This window comes from Phaethon aethereus, assembly GCF_964289735.1.
Source record: "Phaethon aethereus genome assembly, chromosome: 19".
NCBI lineage: Eukaryota > Metazoa > Chordata > Aves > Phaethontiformes > Phaethontidae > Phaethon > Phaethon aethereus.
In genome coordinates this window covers 6,777,334-6,795,201 of record NC_138595.1, presented here as the reverse complement: position 1 = coordinate 6,795,201, position 17,868 = coordinate 6,777,334, and positions in this window count along the sequence as shown.

The following is a 17,868-nucleotide window of genomic DNA, read 5'->3' as shown; positions in this document are numbered from 1 at the left end:
AAGCTGCAACCATTTATTTCAGACCTTGAGCAGGCTGGAGGGCAGGGAGGAGGCAGGGAGAAGGCAGGGAGGAGGCAGGGAGAAGGCAGGGAGGAGGCAGGGTGGGTGTCTGCAAGCCCCTGCCTGCAAAGGGACCCTGCGCTTGGAGGAGTTACTGCCACCCTCTGCCCAGACCTCACTAACACCGATACATATATATAAAACATATTAAATAAAAAATGCGGAATCCCTTGTTTTCCAGCCTCGCTCCCCACCCTGTGCTGTTTGGGAGCTTGCAGGGGTGCAGGAGAGCGCGTGGTGGCCGTGTCTCCAGGACGGGTCCCCATCAGCACCCCCGTGCCCTCGCCGGGGGACACCCGACCGCCCTGACTCGCCCGTCCATCCCCATCTCCCTCCCCCTTCCCTGCCTCTCTGGCCAAGGCGGAAAGACAGACAGAGAAAAGCACTTAAGAGGAGGAGAAAAGCCCATTTGCTTTGGTTTCCCAGTCACCCCCTCCCTTGGCTCAGCTCAGGCAGTTTGATTTTCCGGAGGCTTTTAGGCCTCCCCCGGTCCCTAATCAGATAAGGGTCTGTGGGAAGGGGGGGATTCAGGGCTGTGCATCCCTTAATGGTGCCGTGGGGATGAGCTCACCACGGGGCGCAGCCTTCCCACAGTCCTGGCGTGGCCCTGGCTTCCCCTCCATCATGCCAAACGGCTCCTGGACAAGCCCCCTCCGGCGCGCGCATGCCCGGTGGGGCAGGATCCGTGCCGCTTTCCCCCCCCACCTCCATGTCCCTGTCTGGGATGCTCTGGGCTTGAGCTGATCCCGGGAAATTTGTGGGCAACGGAGAGGCTGGGCTGGAGTGGGATTGATTTGCAGGGTGAGGGGTAGGGTACAGGAACGCCCTGGGCGGCCCCAAATCAGGCACGACGTGCTCAGCGGTGTGTACTGACCGGCGGGTCCTCGGCACCCTGCCACCCCGCGGCTGCCTCCCAGGGGTCTGGCTGTCCCCAGGGTGGGCTCAGCTGGGAATTGCATGAAAAAGGCTGTTTGGCCGGTTCCCCTGCTCCTGAGATGCTCAGCCCTGTGCCCACCCGCATCCCCCCGGCTCACCCCTTGCCGGGTCCATCCGTCCCCAGCGATCCCTCTCGGGGAAGCGCATCCGCCCGAGGCCAGCCGACCCCTGCGAAATGGGTCCCGGTGGGATGTGACGATGACTGGCACCGTGCAATTATCCCAGTGATGGGTTTTCACTGTAAGCTGGGAAGAAGGTGGCAGAAAACCGACACGCACAAACTCACGTCGGCCTCGAAAGGTCCCTTTTTGGCACCAGGAGAGCCGTGGCGAGATGTGGGGCAGGAGAAACGCAGCAAGAGCGGCTTCAGCACCAGTCCCGCCCCAGCATCGGAGCTGCACGTGCCCCACGGAGGTGCTACTGCCCGACTGGAAAGAAAAAACGGCCCTTCAGAGAGGGCAGGGGACCTGCCTGCGCCTCGCTGGGGGCTGTTCCCCGAGGGCAAGGGGACCTGCCTGCCTGGCGGGGGCTGTCCCCCGAGCACGGGCTCGGTGAGCACCAGGGCTCGCGGCTGGCCCGAGGTTGGCAGCCTGGCAGTGGCCAAGCAGGAGGTCCCACCAGCTCTCCGAGGCTGGGGTACTTACCAGGGGAGCAAGAAAATGGCCAGTTCAGGTGAGGGCAAAGGTCCATCTAATTCTGGATCTGGTTGCTGGGACAGTCAGCTGTTACCTGTCCAGTCAGCAGCCATCCCTCCCTGTAAACCCTCTCTCTGACCCTCCATTTACCTACCCATCCATCTAGCATCCATCCCTATGGTACCCCCTCTTTGTCTGCCCATCTGTCCTTCCTTCCTTCCATCCATCCATCCATCCATCCCACCCTCCACCCATCCCACAGTCCCTCTCTCTGCCTCCCCCCCTCAGATGCTCCTCATCTCAGATCCCCTCTCTCCCCCGGCCACCATGACCTTTCCGGGTGAGGACCCCAGTTCCAGCGGCTCCGTGGCTCCCGTGGCCGGGCCCCTCCGCCACCCGCCTGGCCGGGGCCAAGGACCGCTGCCCGCCGAGCGGCGAGAGGCCCTGGCAGCGAGCAGGGCCTCCCTTTCCCCTTCGCTGCTCCTGTCACAACAGCACTGCTTGGGGACGGAGCCGGCGGCGGAGGCAGGCGCTGGGAGAAGGGCTGGGACCGGCTGCGCATCCCACAGCCAGGCACGGCGGAGCATCGGGCTGGGTTTGCTCCTGGGCACGGGGTGGGAGCAGCTCCAGTGTCCCACCACCACGAGCATCTCCTACGGGACGCCCGTTGCAGAGGGGCCCCAAGCTGGGCGCCCTGCGGCACCCCGGAAAGCACCCAAGCATCTCCAAAATGTCAGACCCCAGCAGCAGGAAGGGGGTTTCCCCATGCACCCTCTGTGCCTCCTCCCACGGGACGCGGTTTGACACCCGCGGACACCTCCCTGGGGGGTCTCTGCCAGGACTGGCAGCTAATTGCAAGCAGAGCCATCAAACGCAGCCCTAATCCCCCCCACGGAGACCCCCGAGTGGTTTCGGGGCTCTGCTGCGGGGCACTTGCCCACCCCGGCAAGCGGAAACCTGCCCTGCCCGCCGGCCTCGGGAGGCGAAAGCAGAGCCCGGCTTTCATCCCGGAGGTTGGAGCCTGCCCGGCTGGCGTGTCCGCTGGGATAACGGTGCAGCAGCTGCTCGTTCGTCCGGGTCAGCCCCAGCGCTGCCTAATGGCCACCCTGGTAATGGCCGGGGCGTCCCGGGGGCGTGGGGTCCCATCTGGCGCAGCGCCCGGCCAAGCCCTTTCCTTCCTGCCATTAGTGGCTCCCAGCTGGGATTTGGGCTGCTCCCACCCCTCACGGTGGGGAGGGGAGAAAGAACCCCCTGGAAGACCATTTAGGACCATGAATTTTTCAGGAGCTCATTTAGCAGCGAACATTTTCCCATCTGGTTTTGTGCAAAGTGGATTAATCCCTTCAGCAGCCCCGGGGTGGGGAGGGAGGAGGCAGGTCCCGAGTGGGAACGGGCTGCTGTGATTTGGGATGGGGGCAACGCAGGGGGAAGGCAGAGGTGGGAGCAGGGGCTGGGGCCGGGGCCAACAGCAACCCGCTGCCTGCACCAGAAGGACCGGTGCAGGCTCGGACTGGCAGGGAGCAGGCAGCGGAGGACCCAGAGGGAGCAGAAATTGAGTCTCACCCAAAACGTGCCTGAAGCCAGCAGGAAAACCTCTCGTTTTGCACCTGGGCATTCACAGGATGCAAAAACCTGCCGAGAAACCCATGCAAAGGGCTTTGCCTGCACCCCCATCACCTGCGCTGAGCCTCCGAGACCGCAGGCGATCCTGAATCCGACAGAAAGGAGCCGCCGGCCAGGGCTGGGAGGCATCAGGGAAAATAGCATTTGAACCACATGCATTGCTGGAGTCTGGAATAATTATAGCGCCGGGGTCAAAAGAGCCTCCTTCAACGTCATTTTGCTGCTCAACGTGCAGCAGCCCTTTAAAATAAAAGAAAGTCCCTGGAAAGTCCGGATGCGGAAGGGAAGGGTGGGGAATGGTCAGGAGGATTTTCCAGCTGGAGAGCTGCTGGGCTGTCTCAGGGGCAGGCAGGGAAAGGATTACAATTTTGTGGCAAAATCTGGTGTTTAAGGCTTTTAGCAGCAATTTCTGCCAGAGCTCAGCAGTTTTTTTGAACGAAACACTCCTAACCTTGACGGTATCTGGCCAAAGATGATTCAGTATTTGGCTACAGGTAGTCATATCTCAATTAAAGTCTCCAACGTCTTTGATGACGTGTCTGATGCATCCTCTACATCGACCCTGCTAACGGGGGTGGACATGGCGTTGGTTTTTCTGACGTCTGCAACCCTTTTTGGACATCCTCAGGGGGTCTGAAGGATGACCGTATCCTTCCTCAGCCTCATCTTCCTCTCCCAGAGTTTGGTGTGGAGGGCAAGGGTTCCCCATATTCCCCATTCTCCTGGGGCTGCTAGAGCGTGAGCTGCATTTCCCCAGCCTAGGATTATGCTTTGCAAGCCCAAATGGCCTTTGAGGGCTCTGCAAGAGGTGGGCAAAAGGGCTGAGCCCCTGCCACCGACTTGCAGGGTGTCCTTTGTCACCTCCCTTTGCCTTTCCCCCGCTTGCCCCTGTGCACAGGTCAAAATGGTTTTGCATTTCGAGTCATTTCGAGGAGGCCACGAAAGGGCAGCACCCTGCCACCGCATCCCGGAGGTCAGAGAGCACAGCTGGGGGTCCCACCACAGCCCCCCACCAGTCCCCCTGCCCCGTGGGGCTTCCCTCGCTCCTGCTTCCCCTCTCGCTCCTCCCAGCCCTGGTTCCAGCCCTGCCCAAAGGTGAATTTTGGGGGAGCAGCACTGATTTAGGGTTTCATGAGAGCCAGGACCCCACAAATCACTGGGATTTGCTATAAACTGCCCTGACCAACATGTCCTCTCCGAGAGATCCCCCCCAAGCAACCAGGCTGTTTGCTCCCATGGGAAAGCGCTTCCGCATCCTCTCTGAGGGTGGATGCCCCAGTCCCCCCGTCTCACGGGGCATGGATGGCACAAGGGGTTTGAACCCCCTTTGCAGGCTTCTCTCTACCCTTTCCCTGTCATCCCTCGGGATTTCGTCCCCATCCCCAGCTCTGCGGGCGGGTGGTTGAATTTTACCATCCCAGCACCCTTTTAAGGCAGATCTCAGCCCTCGGGAGAGCCGTGCTCATCCTCCGAAGGGTGCCCGTAGGCTGCGGCGCAGGGGCACCCCGGGCTGCCCCAGCACTGACGCTGCACAGGTTTCCTCTCTGTATCATCAGGCATCATCCTGGCACACACAAAACTCTCCCAAAAGAACCAGGCAGCAAGAAAAATAAGAATATGCAGCGGGCAGGCAAGGGAAGGCAGTGAGTTTCTGCTTGGCTGCGCAGGGAGGGGTCTGCAGTGCACAAAAAGCGCCCGCTCCCATCTCTTCCTACCAGTGACATTGGAGAGAGTTGCAAAAAAAAATAAATTTTCTTCACCCAGAATAGAAAAAAAAAAAAAAAAAAAGACATTTGCAGCCTTGAAAGATTTATGTTCCCCCTCCAGAAGCTGGAGAAACCCCGCGGGCTCTGTGGAAGTGCTCAGTGCCAGGGCTGGCCCCGAACGGCCCTCCCGGGGCAGGGGGAGGCAGGGATGCTCCCCAGCGTGGTGATTCCCATGGGAAAAGCCAGCCCGGTGGGGGTGTGAGTACCTTCCCAGCCCTGCTCCATCCATTAGTGATCTTAATTAATTACCTCCCTATTGCACTACCCGCTCTTAGTTATATGCCTCTGAGACCCCTGGGCAGCAGCGGGGGCTGTGGGTGAGCAGAGGGACCCCAAAACAAGCAGAGGGACCCCAAAATGAGCAGAAGGACCCCAAAATGAGCCTCTCCTCAGTGCAGAGCCATGATCTGAGTGTTGGGTCCCTGAGGATGTCCCAGTCCTAGGGAATCCGGGAGAAAAATCCTTCCCACCCCCAAAGAGGAGCCCAGCGAGAACGGAAGGGACCCAACCAGCCCCCATCCTCCTTATGGACCATAGCCCCCCCCCGCACCGGGACCAGCCCAGCCCAAGCTGGGGGAGCCGCTCCCCGGGGCCCCGCGTCTCTAATAGCAATTAGCGGCGGCCCCTGATGGATGCTGGTCCCGGGCCCGAGCTCCACGTCCCCGCCGCGGTCAGCCCTGCTTCCCCCGGGACCGCGGCGCGCGCTGTCTCCCCGTCTGCCTCCCCAGGGCTCGCTGGAAAACGCGCCGGCGCCAGCGTTATCAGCCCGGCCGCAAGCCAGATCTGCCAGAGCGTCGGTGCCATCCCAGGAGCCCGCCGTCTATTTTTAATCCCACTAAAAAGCAGGCAATTTGTCACCGAGGTCTCCATCCCGGACTCCCACTTACCCAGGCGGGAAGCGAGCGGCAGCTCCGGCAGCATCCCTTGCATGAGCAGCCCCAAAATCCGGCTACGAGGCTTTTCTGTTCGGGGGCGGCGGCGGCAGGGTGGTCCCGGCCCATGGGGCTGGGATCGGAGCCTCGGGCCAGGAATGGACCTTGTCCTAGTCCTTATGCCTTATATCCTTACTCCTTATTCCTCATTCCTTATTCATTTCTTTATTCCTCCACGTTTCCACCTGACCATAATTTGGGGAGGGGGGAGAAGCGGGAGCTTCCAACCATCCCAAAGCAGGTTTCTCCTCTCCCTTGTCTAAAACTGCCAGAAACCTGGGAAAAAAAAAACATTTCCCATCGCTCTGCCACCAGCCCATCTCAGGGGTGCAGTGTGGCCCCCCCGAATCTGCTGGTCTTTGCAACAGCCCTTGAACCCTGCTGCACACACTGGGGCTCTGCACTACATCTGCCGGCAGATAATTTTGCTATTTTCTATTTTTTATTTAAATTATATAATAATTTACTATTAATAATATCTCCGTATTTAATTAAATTAAATTATTAATTTACTATTAATATCTCCGTCACCCGGGTCTCCCCGCCTGCCCCCTCCCCTGCCCTGTGTGGGTCCTTTGCATCCCAGCGGGATCCGACACCCCTGGCACGCCAAAACCGCGATCCCGCAGATTAGAAATCAAACCAGCCCCCCCCCCAAATGGCAAACCCGATCGGATCGCGGCGCAGGAGGGTGATGGCAGATAAGGGCCCGGTGCCGCAGAAAAGGGAAAGCTCTCCAGGAGGAATATTAAACCTCGCGGCGGATGGATTGGAGGTTTATCGGTGGCTTTTGACGGTAATAGATTTTTGTAATAACCTGACTTTATTACGGGAAACAATGTGAGGACGCAAAGTGGCTTTGAGGCTTGTTAAAAGCATTTTCCAGCCACTTTAACTCCCTTCTCCCACCGCCGCGCTTACCCCCGGGATGCTGAAGGGTCTGGGCAGGGGATGGGGAGGTGAAGAAATCCTGGCCCGGCCCAGTAAAACCACTTGATGCTTTCCTATATATATATATATAGGAAATACACTATATATATATATATAGGGGAATATACTCCGACAAATAACAGAATTCCCCTTCCTCTCAACCCAACCCCAGGTTACACACTTGACAGGTGATACTTGCGCCTCTTTTAGCGAGCAAACTGCAGCGCTCGCATTAAATCCACGTCTCCGGTCAGCCCTCCAGCCAGCCCCGAGGGATGCTGCATCCTCAGCGTCCTCCGAGCCTCCTCATCCTTGTGACGGAGCGGGGAAGGAGAGGGCCAAGGGCAGCGCTGCAGAGCGGGGCAAGAGCTAAAATGCTGGAAACTGGAGCTGGGGCTAGAAAAAGGGGCAGAAAAATCAGGCAAGGGCCGAGCCGGTGCCATGGGGAGCAGCCAGCGCGGCGCGGGGGGGTCCCCCGGCCGCACGCTTCTCTGTGGCCGCGACCGGCTTCTGGCTCTGGGTTTGGGCAAAGAGACGAAAGAAAATTCCCCTCTGGGACCACGAGGACAGACGGTTTGAATCACCCGCATGGGGTTATTTTTCTGGTTTTTTTGGCCAAAGCCGCTGGAGCTTGACCTTGAACCAGTGTCTTATTTCCCTCTGCCTACCCAAAACTGCCAGATTTTCAGCAAAATAAAAATAGTGGATGGATGAGCGCTGTTGTTCTCCAGCACTGGAACAAAAGGCAGCTTTAGTGGCACCCCAAACACCCCGAATCATCTCCACGGCTCTGGCACCACCGTGGGGTGACAGCCAGGCTGGGAGGGGCAAATTTGCAGGTGCCATTTGGGGACACCCACATCTGGCTGGGGACACCCAGGAGTGGTGGAAGGGGAGCCTGGGGAGGAAACAGAAGCACCCAGACCCTTCCCATCACCACTGCTTCCCCAAATCCATCCCTTTAATGTTTCCGACACCCTGTTTGGAGTCTAGTCGGGGAGGGGTGTGGAATCAAAGACCCTCTCTGGTGTGTGACTCCTTGAGCCGCAGGGAGCCGTGATCCAAGCTCGGCTCCGACATAGCGGCATCACGTAAATAATATTGAATTATTTCCCCACCGTTTCTGGGAATTGCCGGTTAAAGCTCTTAGCGCACACTCACAGCTCCTAATCTTATTCACCTGCCATTTACCTCGGGCGCAGAGCACAAAGCCGCCAGCCTTTCCGGGGCACACAGATACGGAGTCTCACATTGTTAATAAGAGAGAATACTTAATATTAATCAGAGGTGCTGCAAATTACACACCAGGGTCCTTCAGGTGTGCAGAGTTGGGGTGCTGCAAAGGGAAAAATGGGTCTTCCCACCCCAAAATAGCTCATGGCAGGAAAAGGAAGGGGAAAAGCAGAAGCTGAGCTTTGTGCACATGGATCAACCCACTGACCGGCTTATAAACATCATTCCCCAAATACCCACCTATGCCCCGACGTACCTGCCTGGCACCTGGGGGTCATGCTGTCCCCAGGAGATAACGCTGGGGCTGAAATGCTCGCCCCTGCCCCGGGAGTTCTGGGCCCAAAAGACAGATCTGGTGATGCCAAAAACCTCTCCAAACTGGATTGAATTTTGCCGAGTTCCTCATGAAAGTAAATAAGAAGTGAGGAAAACTGAAGGCTTTGGATTTTGCGTCGGCAGAGAGAGATGCTCTGCCTTGCCATCGCCTCTTCTCTTTGAAGTGGCCTTCAGGGGTGCTGGAAAAACCCTGAAACCCAAGCAGAGCCCACCAAAGGGTTTCCTTTCAGCCCCCCAAAAAGTTATAATTTAATTAAATACAAAACAAAATCCTTTTATTGGAGCCCAAAACAGAATTGTCTCTTTTATTTAAACTTTTCTATTAGCAAAAAAACCCCAAAGGCCACAGTGGGTGGGAGTTCCCGTTGGGTTTCAGGGAGAACAGGGATGAAGCAGCATCAGGGATGGATGCGGTACCCAGCTGGGCATCAGCTCCCGGAGAGAGATCGAGGAGGGGTCTGTAAGTGAAATCCTCTTCACCACATTACACATTTGGCTAAATTTCGATTATTCTTTGGCTGGAAAGTTTAAAAAGAAAGACCCAGGTCTTACCACACCCATCCATCTCCCCCACGGTGGGCTCAGCGATCCGATCTGCTGCCCGCAAACCAGGGCTGCGGCTCCCGGCCAAAAACAGCAGGGAGGTTGCCGACAACTTCTTCGCAACTTCTCCGGACCTCAGCGCCTTTTTTTTGTCCTATTGATACGATTTTGTTTTCCTGGCTCATTTCAAGCCTGAGTTCCTCAGATGCTCCCTGACATGTGCTAATAACCCCGAAACCGGAGCCCGAGGGGCTGGGAGGCTCTGAAATCACAAACGATGTTATTTTCAGGCCATGATGGCATCAGGAGGGGTTTTCCCCACCCTGGGCTCCAGGGGATCCGGGGCATCATCCAGGTCAGTTTTCCACCAGCTTTTTTGTACGGGGACAGCATGGCCCCATCACGGGCTGTGGCTTGGGGCTGGCAGGAGCCTCTCCAAACCATGACCCATGTACCCGATGAACCTGGGCTTGCATTTGCAGGCAGGAGAGAAGCTCCTGAAAGAGGACCTGTGGGTGAAACCAAACTACCCCAAAGAGCAGGGCTGACCGTCCCAGAGGGGACCTGCGGCCGGGGTGCTCCGTGCCTCCTCAGCCAGGGACGCAGCCGCAGGGGGAAGATGAGGCGTCGGCAGCCGGCGCATCTCGCCCTGCCCAGCCCACAGCCCTGCCACCTTTTCCACTCGCCTTCTCATCCTGCTAATTTCAATCACGGAAAACTCCGTCTGGGTAAAATAGAAAGCCAGCAATTTTTTTTTTCTTTTTCTTTTTTTTTTTTTTGTGCATATTGAGTGTGTAGTGGATGTAAACTGCGTTATCTGGATGGTTTGCTGGCTTAGCACAGCCTCCGTTTTACCATACTAATGACTTTTTACACTCCAGGTAAAATCAGAACAAGACAAGAAGGTTTTAGAAAGCTCGTTCTGACAAATTCCTCACTGTAATTACTGGAGCAGAAAGAACTCATCAGCAGTACATGCCGTTGCTCCAGGCGCTAAAAGTCTCGAGTGGTGAATGGCCCAGATATGGAAACTGCAGCCGCCGCCGCCGCCGCCTCGCCGCACGGCACAGGGCCTGGCAGGTCTCCACGCCGAGGCGGTGAGCGGAGCCCATCGCGGCTTCCCCTGCCGACGGGCTCCTCGCCGGATGAAGAGCAATTTTATACACGAGTGATCCAGCATAATCCCCGTCCTCCCGTGGCCAGGCACCGCTGCAGGGTGACAGCACCGCTGCGGGGTGCACGGGGGTGTTGGGTCCGGCGCCAGCTGGGCTCAGATTTGTTGATGATTAAAGACACCAGGCTGGGCTTTGGGAGGCTGGTTTTATTCTCCAGGTACCCCTCAGGCTCTGCCTCACCTCGGGGGGTGGCGGGTGGGGACCCCCCGTGCCCGATCCCGGCCCGGCTCCAGCTCTAGCTCTGCCCTGGCTGCGGCGGGGGGGAGAAAGGGCGTCGAGGGCTTTTTCTTCAAATGCATCAAAAACAAAAGGGGAAAATAAACCCCCTCCCCAGCTGGTGGGAAAGCATCTGGTGAAGCGGTTTGCTGGCTGCACGCTGCCCGCAGCCACCAGCAGGAATGAAATTCCCACCGTTTCGAGCATCCACGGCTCAGGAGATGCTCGAGGACCAGGTCAGCCACAAAACCCTGACTGGGAGAGTAAAGCCACCGCGGTGCCCCCGGCTCAAGAGGACCTGGCACTACGGCTCGCCGGCCGGCTGGCGTGGGCTGTGGGGTCCAGCGCTGGGATGGAGAGAGGGGACGGGATGAGGCAGTGGGGGGGTCCTCAGCCCCGTCCCAGCCCCACATCCTCACCCCCGAGATCTAGTCCAGACAAAATGCCCAGATCCAGACACCCTCACGGTTGCACCCACGAGGTGCTGTGCTTGCACGAGCAATCGTTTAGCTGGGAAGGGGCTGGGAAGAACTTTTGAGGCATTTGGGGGCTGCAGATGTGCCCGTCCTGCATCCCCCAGGTCCTGCCTGCGCCTGGCTCTGCAGGCAGGGAAAATCCATCACAGCTTGGCTTTTACTGCCCTCTCCAGTCCCCCTCCACCTGGTGCAGCTTCCGGAGAGCCAAATAACCTCAAAGCGCAGGAGAGAGGGGCCCAAAGCCTGGGGCTGAGCTGGGGTGGGATCCCCGCGCTCTGCCCCCAGCCCCGGGGGTCGCCAAGGCCAGCCTGCGGGGGGGTGGGGGGGATGCGTCCCATGACCGTCCCCATCCTCGCCCCTCTCCCAGCACCCACCCCCATGCTGGGGCCGGCCTAGGGCAGGAGCCGTGGGGTCAGGCTGGAGGCTGGGGGGTGCTGAGATGTCCCCTGACACAGGGGATATGTGGGGACATGGTCTGGGAGGGGACCAGGTGCTCCCCCCGCAGCAGCACATGGGGTGCCCGTCCCCTCCCCTCCTGCCACCCCCCAGCCATTGCTGTCACCCAAAAGGGTTGGTCAGTGGGGATTAATGCTGGATTAGACACTCAGACACTGAGGGCGACGCACTCGCACGCAGCCGAGCAGTGTGGGCAGGGGAGGGCAGCTTGGGGGGCAGCTTGGGGGGCAGGCGGGCACTTTTCTGCCCCACCAGCTGTGGCCAAGAGACAGAGGGTTTCACAGGCACCAGGGCGGGAGGGGGATTTCAAGCCTGGAGGAAGGTGAGCATGGACCGAAACCCGGATGGACCCAGGGCAGGGGGGAGAAGTCGCCTCCAGCTCCTGCGCCCTGGCCCCGCAGAGCACCCCAGGCCGGGCAGCCCCCAGCAGCACTGCGCTCCCCGAAACCTCCCTCCCTGTGGGAAAGCTCGGATGCTGACCCACTCCCTGCAGAAGCTCCCCAGCTCCGTTTGCTGCCCTCGGTGGCCAATTCATCGGGATGGGGGGGCCCTGTGGTGCTGGTGGGCAAAGATGCTCCTTTTGCACCCGGGTCATGCATGAGTTATCCCTCCCCTCTCCCACCCGGCCCTGCAGTGGTGGGCTAGCAAAGCAGAGGCTTTCCTTTCAGGGGGCTCCGACCCTTCCTTCGGGGTCCCTGCACCCCTATCTTGGCATCAAGCCTGGCTGTGGACAGCACCGTGCCCCCCGAGCCCCCACTCACCCACAGAGTGGAGCTGGAGCACACATAGTGGATGGATCCCTTTGCTCTTAATCTCTCTCTATCTGCTAATTAAATATTGATGGTAGTTAAATATTCATAGAACGTTTTGACGCAGAGTTTTTATCTGTCTTCAGGCATACATGAGGTCTTTGATGTGTTATTTTTCTGGTCACCCAAGGTCCCAGATTCCTCCAGACTTGTCAACACTCTTTTGAGAGGTTTTTCCCCCCATTTCTACGTGTGGCTGGTAGAGGGGTTTGATTCTTTCATTCCCAGCTTCTTTTCCCCTTGTACCCCATCCCCTCCCATCATGGAGCAGCTCATCTCCCCCTGAGGGATGCTGGCCCCGGGAGAGCTGCTCCCCATCCCTTGCACACCATGGGGAGGGGGGCACGGCCAGTGGCAGTGACAGCAGTGCCATGGGATGTGGGGATGGGGCCCATTCCCCTCCACCTTCCTCTTCCAGGCTCCTGGATTTCTCCCCAGATGATTCCCATGGGGCTGGGGGTGTCTGAGAGCCTCATAGTATCTCCAAAGGAGAAGGACCTGAGGCCATGGGGCTGGCTGAGACCTGATGCTCTCAGTGCATCTCCACCGGTCAGGAGAAGTCCCGTGGGTGCTTGCCGGTGGGGGGACCACGCCTGGGCCCTGGGAACACCCTGGCAGCACCCCGGGCTGGGGACCCCAAGGCAGTGGAGAAGGAGCACCACAGCCAGGCCAGGCCATGCGGTGGGACAGCATCGGCGGCCGTTCCTTGGGCAGCACTGACATCTTGTGCCAAACGGAGGCAAAACATCAGCCAAGGCTCAGAGGGACGCCGAAACCCCTCCACTGCTGTTGTGCCCCAGGCCGGCACCCCAAACCCTGCCCCCCCCCACCATGCCCACCCTGGTAGAGCCAGGGCAGCTGTCCGGTGGGACCAAAGGGGTCCCATGGGCCAGCACCTTGGCCGGCTCGTGGCCCAGCCGCTGCCATGAGCCCCAAGCGAGTCCCGGGGTCCCAAAAACAGCAAGGACCAGTGGGACACAGCCCTCACCCCAGCCCAGCACAGCCAGTGCTCATCCCCGTCACTGGTGCCACATCCAATGCTTCTCACTTTTCATTTTCCCCACAGCCAACTCGGCGGGACGGCGGGGAGAAAGGTCTTTCCCACGGCCAACCTGGGCAATATTTGCCGAAGTATTTCAGGGAAATTTCTAAAAGTGATTCACGCCAAGGGGAAAGGGCGGCCACGCACGGCCGGGGCTGCTGCACGGCCACGCCGGTTCCCGCGCTCGAGTGGTGCCGGGGGAAGGATGTGCAAGGAAAATACTCCAGGGTGGTCCTGGGGAAAATGAATTCATCTTCCGCCGAGTGTCTTTTCCTCCCTGGGCAAGTGGTTTCAGAAAACACATGTGAAAACGAATGGTCACTAACACCACAAAAGCTGATAGCTGCAGCCTGGGGGCCCGGGGCTGGGTTGCAGGGGGGATTCAGGGTGGTGCAGCAGAGCCCCCCATGTCCCGGTGATGCTGATCCCTGTTTCCCACCGCCACCTCCCCGCATCCCACCAGTGCTGCCCAGCCTTGGGTCTTTGTGCCTGGAGAAAACCCAGAGAGCCCAGCAAGTCCCTAGTGTGAATTTTTTATTTTTGACCCCAACTCCTGGACGCAGAGGATCTTATGAACAACTTACTTGCTGTTTTGGGGTTTCTTCTGTTTTTTTCCGCCATTAAATGCAGCAGTACTCTTGCTTTCCGGGTTGCTGGGAAATCGTGAAGCATGTGCAACCTGCAAAAATCAGAGTAGAGATCAGGAGTGCTTTGGGTTTATTCTAGTTTTAAACTCTGGGTTTTCAAAGGCCAACGTTGGGGAGCAGGGTGAAGAGATCACTCAACTCGAGCAGCCCAGCCCCGATCGTAATCTCAAGCAGGGGAGTTTGGTGTGAAATCAGCTTTTAAGCCAGGGCCGGTCCCTGTGTGGAGGCAGCCAGGATGCTGGGGACCAAAGGACACGGGAAATGAGTCAGGTCCAGGACGGCTGAGAGAGGATGAAATGCTGGGGGATGAGCTGCCTGAATGGCACAACGTGGGGACCGCAAAGCCCCTTCCCCCAGGTGATGCGGAGAGGGACCGTCACCCCGGAGGAAAGCTTTTCATCTTCGGGATCAGCTCTGCCACGGGCACCCTGAGCCGCCCACCCACCGCTTTGGGTTGAAAACCTTTACCTTTGGGGCTGCTTTGCCTGTTATGGGGGGCAGCGGGACACAGGGCAACCCGCATCCCACTGCCCAGCAACTGGGAAAGAGGGGGCTGCCCCGGCACAGCCCCAGCCAGGAGCCGGGCACGGACTCCAAAATTAAGAGAGGGCTCCAAAACCCCAGAGATCCACATCAAAGCCACATGATGCCATTCGTTTCGCCCGGGGAGCGTCGCGGCCGGCCTTCCCCGTGCCCGGGTTAGGGGGGCAGGGGCAGGACGGGCCGCACTGAGCCTGGGGGCACGGCCGCAGCCTCTTCCAGCCGCGCCTGCGGTGCGTTCACCATTGCTCCCGCGGGATTAACGCGTCCGAAATTGGGGCTTGGCCGTGACTTTCCTGGTGAAATCTCCCCTGGACGAGGATGGCAGCATCCGTTCTGGTTTATTTCTATATATTCTATAAATATCTATATTTATTTCTATCAATATTTATTTCTATCTGTTTGCATCTTCCAACAGCAGGAGATGAGCCCATCCCCGCAGCCTCAGGGCAGCCGGGTACCACGCAATGCCTCAGAGACTGCACAACCCACTCCCACGCCGGCAAGCAGCTTTGGGGGTGAGATGCGGATCCCTGTTGGGTTTTCCAGCCTTGGAAAAAAAAACAAACAAACAACCCTTCAGCCGCTTTTCGGGGAAGGTGATGGCATCTGGGCGGGAGCCAGCCGGGCTCCGCAGGGGCGTGGGTGGCGGCGCGGGGGCAGGACGATGAGCCACCTCTTCCTGGGGACAGGCGAGGGTGGACCCATCTCAAAATAAACCACCTCTGCAAACAGCTGGGGAAGTCCCGGGTGGCCGGGGCCAGGCAAAGACCTTAAAAAAGGAAACAGCTCATGCGGGGTGTGCATTTAGCAGTTACCGCGCCATCAGCCCCGACAAGGTAGTGGAAATGCTGATCCGACCGAGACAGAGATTTAAAAGGGAGAGAATAAATCAAACAAATCCTTTGTAGAAAAAAGACCTGACCTGGCAAAGCTGCTTTGATCACCTTCATGACTTTGGCTGCCCCAGCTGCAGCAGCCGGCTCGTCCCGCGGGCGCTGCACTTAGATCTTGCTCCCCCGGGGTTATCGATCAGCCGAAACGAGGAGAAGCGCCGCAGCATCAATAAAGCATCCGCAAACACGGCTGGAAGAGCAACTCTCACCCAGGGGCGAGCGGCTTTTCCAGGGGGGCTGTGCTGGCGCCCGGGCGTCCCGGCGCGCCCGGCGCTGCCCGGCCGGCCCCGGCCGCTCGCTCCGGCAGCCCCGGCAACGCAGCGCTCTGCGAGACGAGGCTGGGGCTGGCTCTGAGCGTGGAGGGTGGTTAAGCACCGACACACTCCCGGCGGAGGCGGTGGTTTCCCCACGAGCTGCTTGTGCTTTGTGTTAGGGATGCAGAGAAGCCGTGGGATGCAATGCCTGCACGGGGCGGCCATGGGGTGGCCACGGGGTGGCCGGGGACGCAGCATCCACCGCTGCCCCGCGGGGCTGGTGGGATCGGAACATCCTGCAAATTTTTTGGAGGCAGCAATGACAATTCAGCCCCCAATGGGATCCCAAATGCCTCCACCAGCCCGCTTCCCCTGCGCTGCTTGGCAGCAGGAGCAGGATCTGTCCCATTGTGTTCTGCAGCTGCCAACAGCTCCCACCCCCTCCGCAGGGCTCAGCCCTTCTCCCCACTGATGCTCCCACCACTCCAGGGTGGTGGGAGGGATATAGCGATGAGGCAGCATTTCCTGGGATCCCCCACCTGTATCCCACACATTTCCCCGAGGGATTTCCCCAGCCATGGGATTTCCCAGCCAGCAAGGGTGATAAAAAACAGGCTGGCAGAGTCCCAGGACCTCATGCCACAGCCCGGGGTTGTGGAGGGCAGACAGCAATGGAGGCTGGTGGCCTGTCCCCAGCATCTCTGCTCCTTGCCACACTCTGCGGCCAAACCCGGAGCCAGAGCTGTGGTGCTGGCAAGGATCACCCACCATGAAACGAGGGAAGAAAGGAAAATGGTGTTTTTCAGCCCAGACCACATGTGGGACCAGGGGACCCATGACACCACCCCAGAGCAGAGACTGGATCCACTCATCACAGTAGTGGGGTCTGCCCATGTCCTGTGTCCTTCTCTGCATCAAACACTGGAGGGCTGATGAGCTGGAGGAGGGTGAAGAGCAGTTTCTCCTAAATTCATTAAGAGCTGCAGGAGCACCTGGCTTTGCCTCTGGCCCTTCTGAGCCCCCATGGACATCCCTACCTGCAGTACCAGGTCTGTGCATGCCCCGTAAAGCCCCGTCCTGGCTGCTGGGTGTGGGGGGGGAAGGGGGATATTCCTCCCAAAATGCAGGCGAGCCCCGGGGACCCGGGGATGCTCAGGGGCTGTCAGCTCCAGGTGCCCAATCAGGGCTGAAAATCTGCCACGTTCCAAAATCCCCCATCCGCAGGGTCTGCTCGCCCCATGGGGCACATGCCAGCGCCGGGCTTGGGATGGAGGGATGCTGCAGGTGCCCACAACCTCATCCCCAGAATTCCCTGGCCTGATGCCTCCCAGTGTTTTGCATGGGAATCTTTAAAAGGGGCTTTTCCAAGTCCAATAAACCTTCTTTTGTTTCCCTTGTGCTTCTGTTTCGTTTTCTTATCACAGGGAATATTTTCTACCCTTAGGAGGCCACATTTACCCCAGCTGGGCCAGGAGGACCTTGGTCCCTGGGGCTAGGAAGGGGGATGAGAGGGAAAGGATGGATCCAGGAAGGGAAAGGCGAGCCAGGCAGCTGCACTGGACCCGGACCAGAGGCATCCGCTTTCCTCCACTCCCCACGGTCTCCCCAGGGAGAGATTAAATGGGAGTTGCGGTGATGATGGGAAGGTGCTCTGCTCCCCCAGCCAGGCACCGAAACATGGACCCCCGCCGTCCACGCCCCACCAGCCCCAGGGCATCACCCACCCCCACTTGCTGCACCCTGCTGTTACCCAGCATGTGTGTCCCAGAAAATTGAGGCTGATTTCTGGGAAACAGCTTTAGAGAAGAGCAAATGGAGGGACACGTGCAGTCCCACCATGGCGGTGGGCTCCGTTCCGTCAGGGCAGTCCCCTGCCTGGACCAGCACCCCTTGCTCTCCCCATCTGGGTCTCCATGGTGGGGCTGTACCGCAGCCCAGGGTCGCCAAAACGCCGGCAGGGTGCCGTCGGCGTCCCCAGCCCCGCACAGTGGGACGTGGCTGCCCGCGCAGCCGGGCTGGCGTGGGCGCACGTCTGCATCTCCCCGCTGCTTCCCACCATCCATCCGCCAGCTGCCGGCAGTTGGGATGCACCCTAGGATTTGCCTGGGCTGGGGGAGAGGGGGCTTTTTGGACAGCTGTGGCCAGGCAAAATCCACTGGGGAAGCCCCAGACTGGCCTCTGCCTTTCCCAGCTCAGCACGGCCAAGAACATGAGCTGCTGCTTCGGCGCCGGGGGGGGAAAAGGAACCACCTGCTCGGCCTCTCCCAGCGCTGATGGGCCCCAAACACTCCCAAAACCAGCACAGAGCTGTGTACGTGCCTGGTGCGGCCAAAGAGAAGCTGTTTCTCCATGACTTTTTTGAG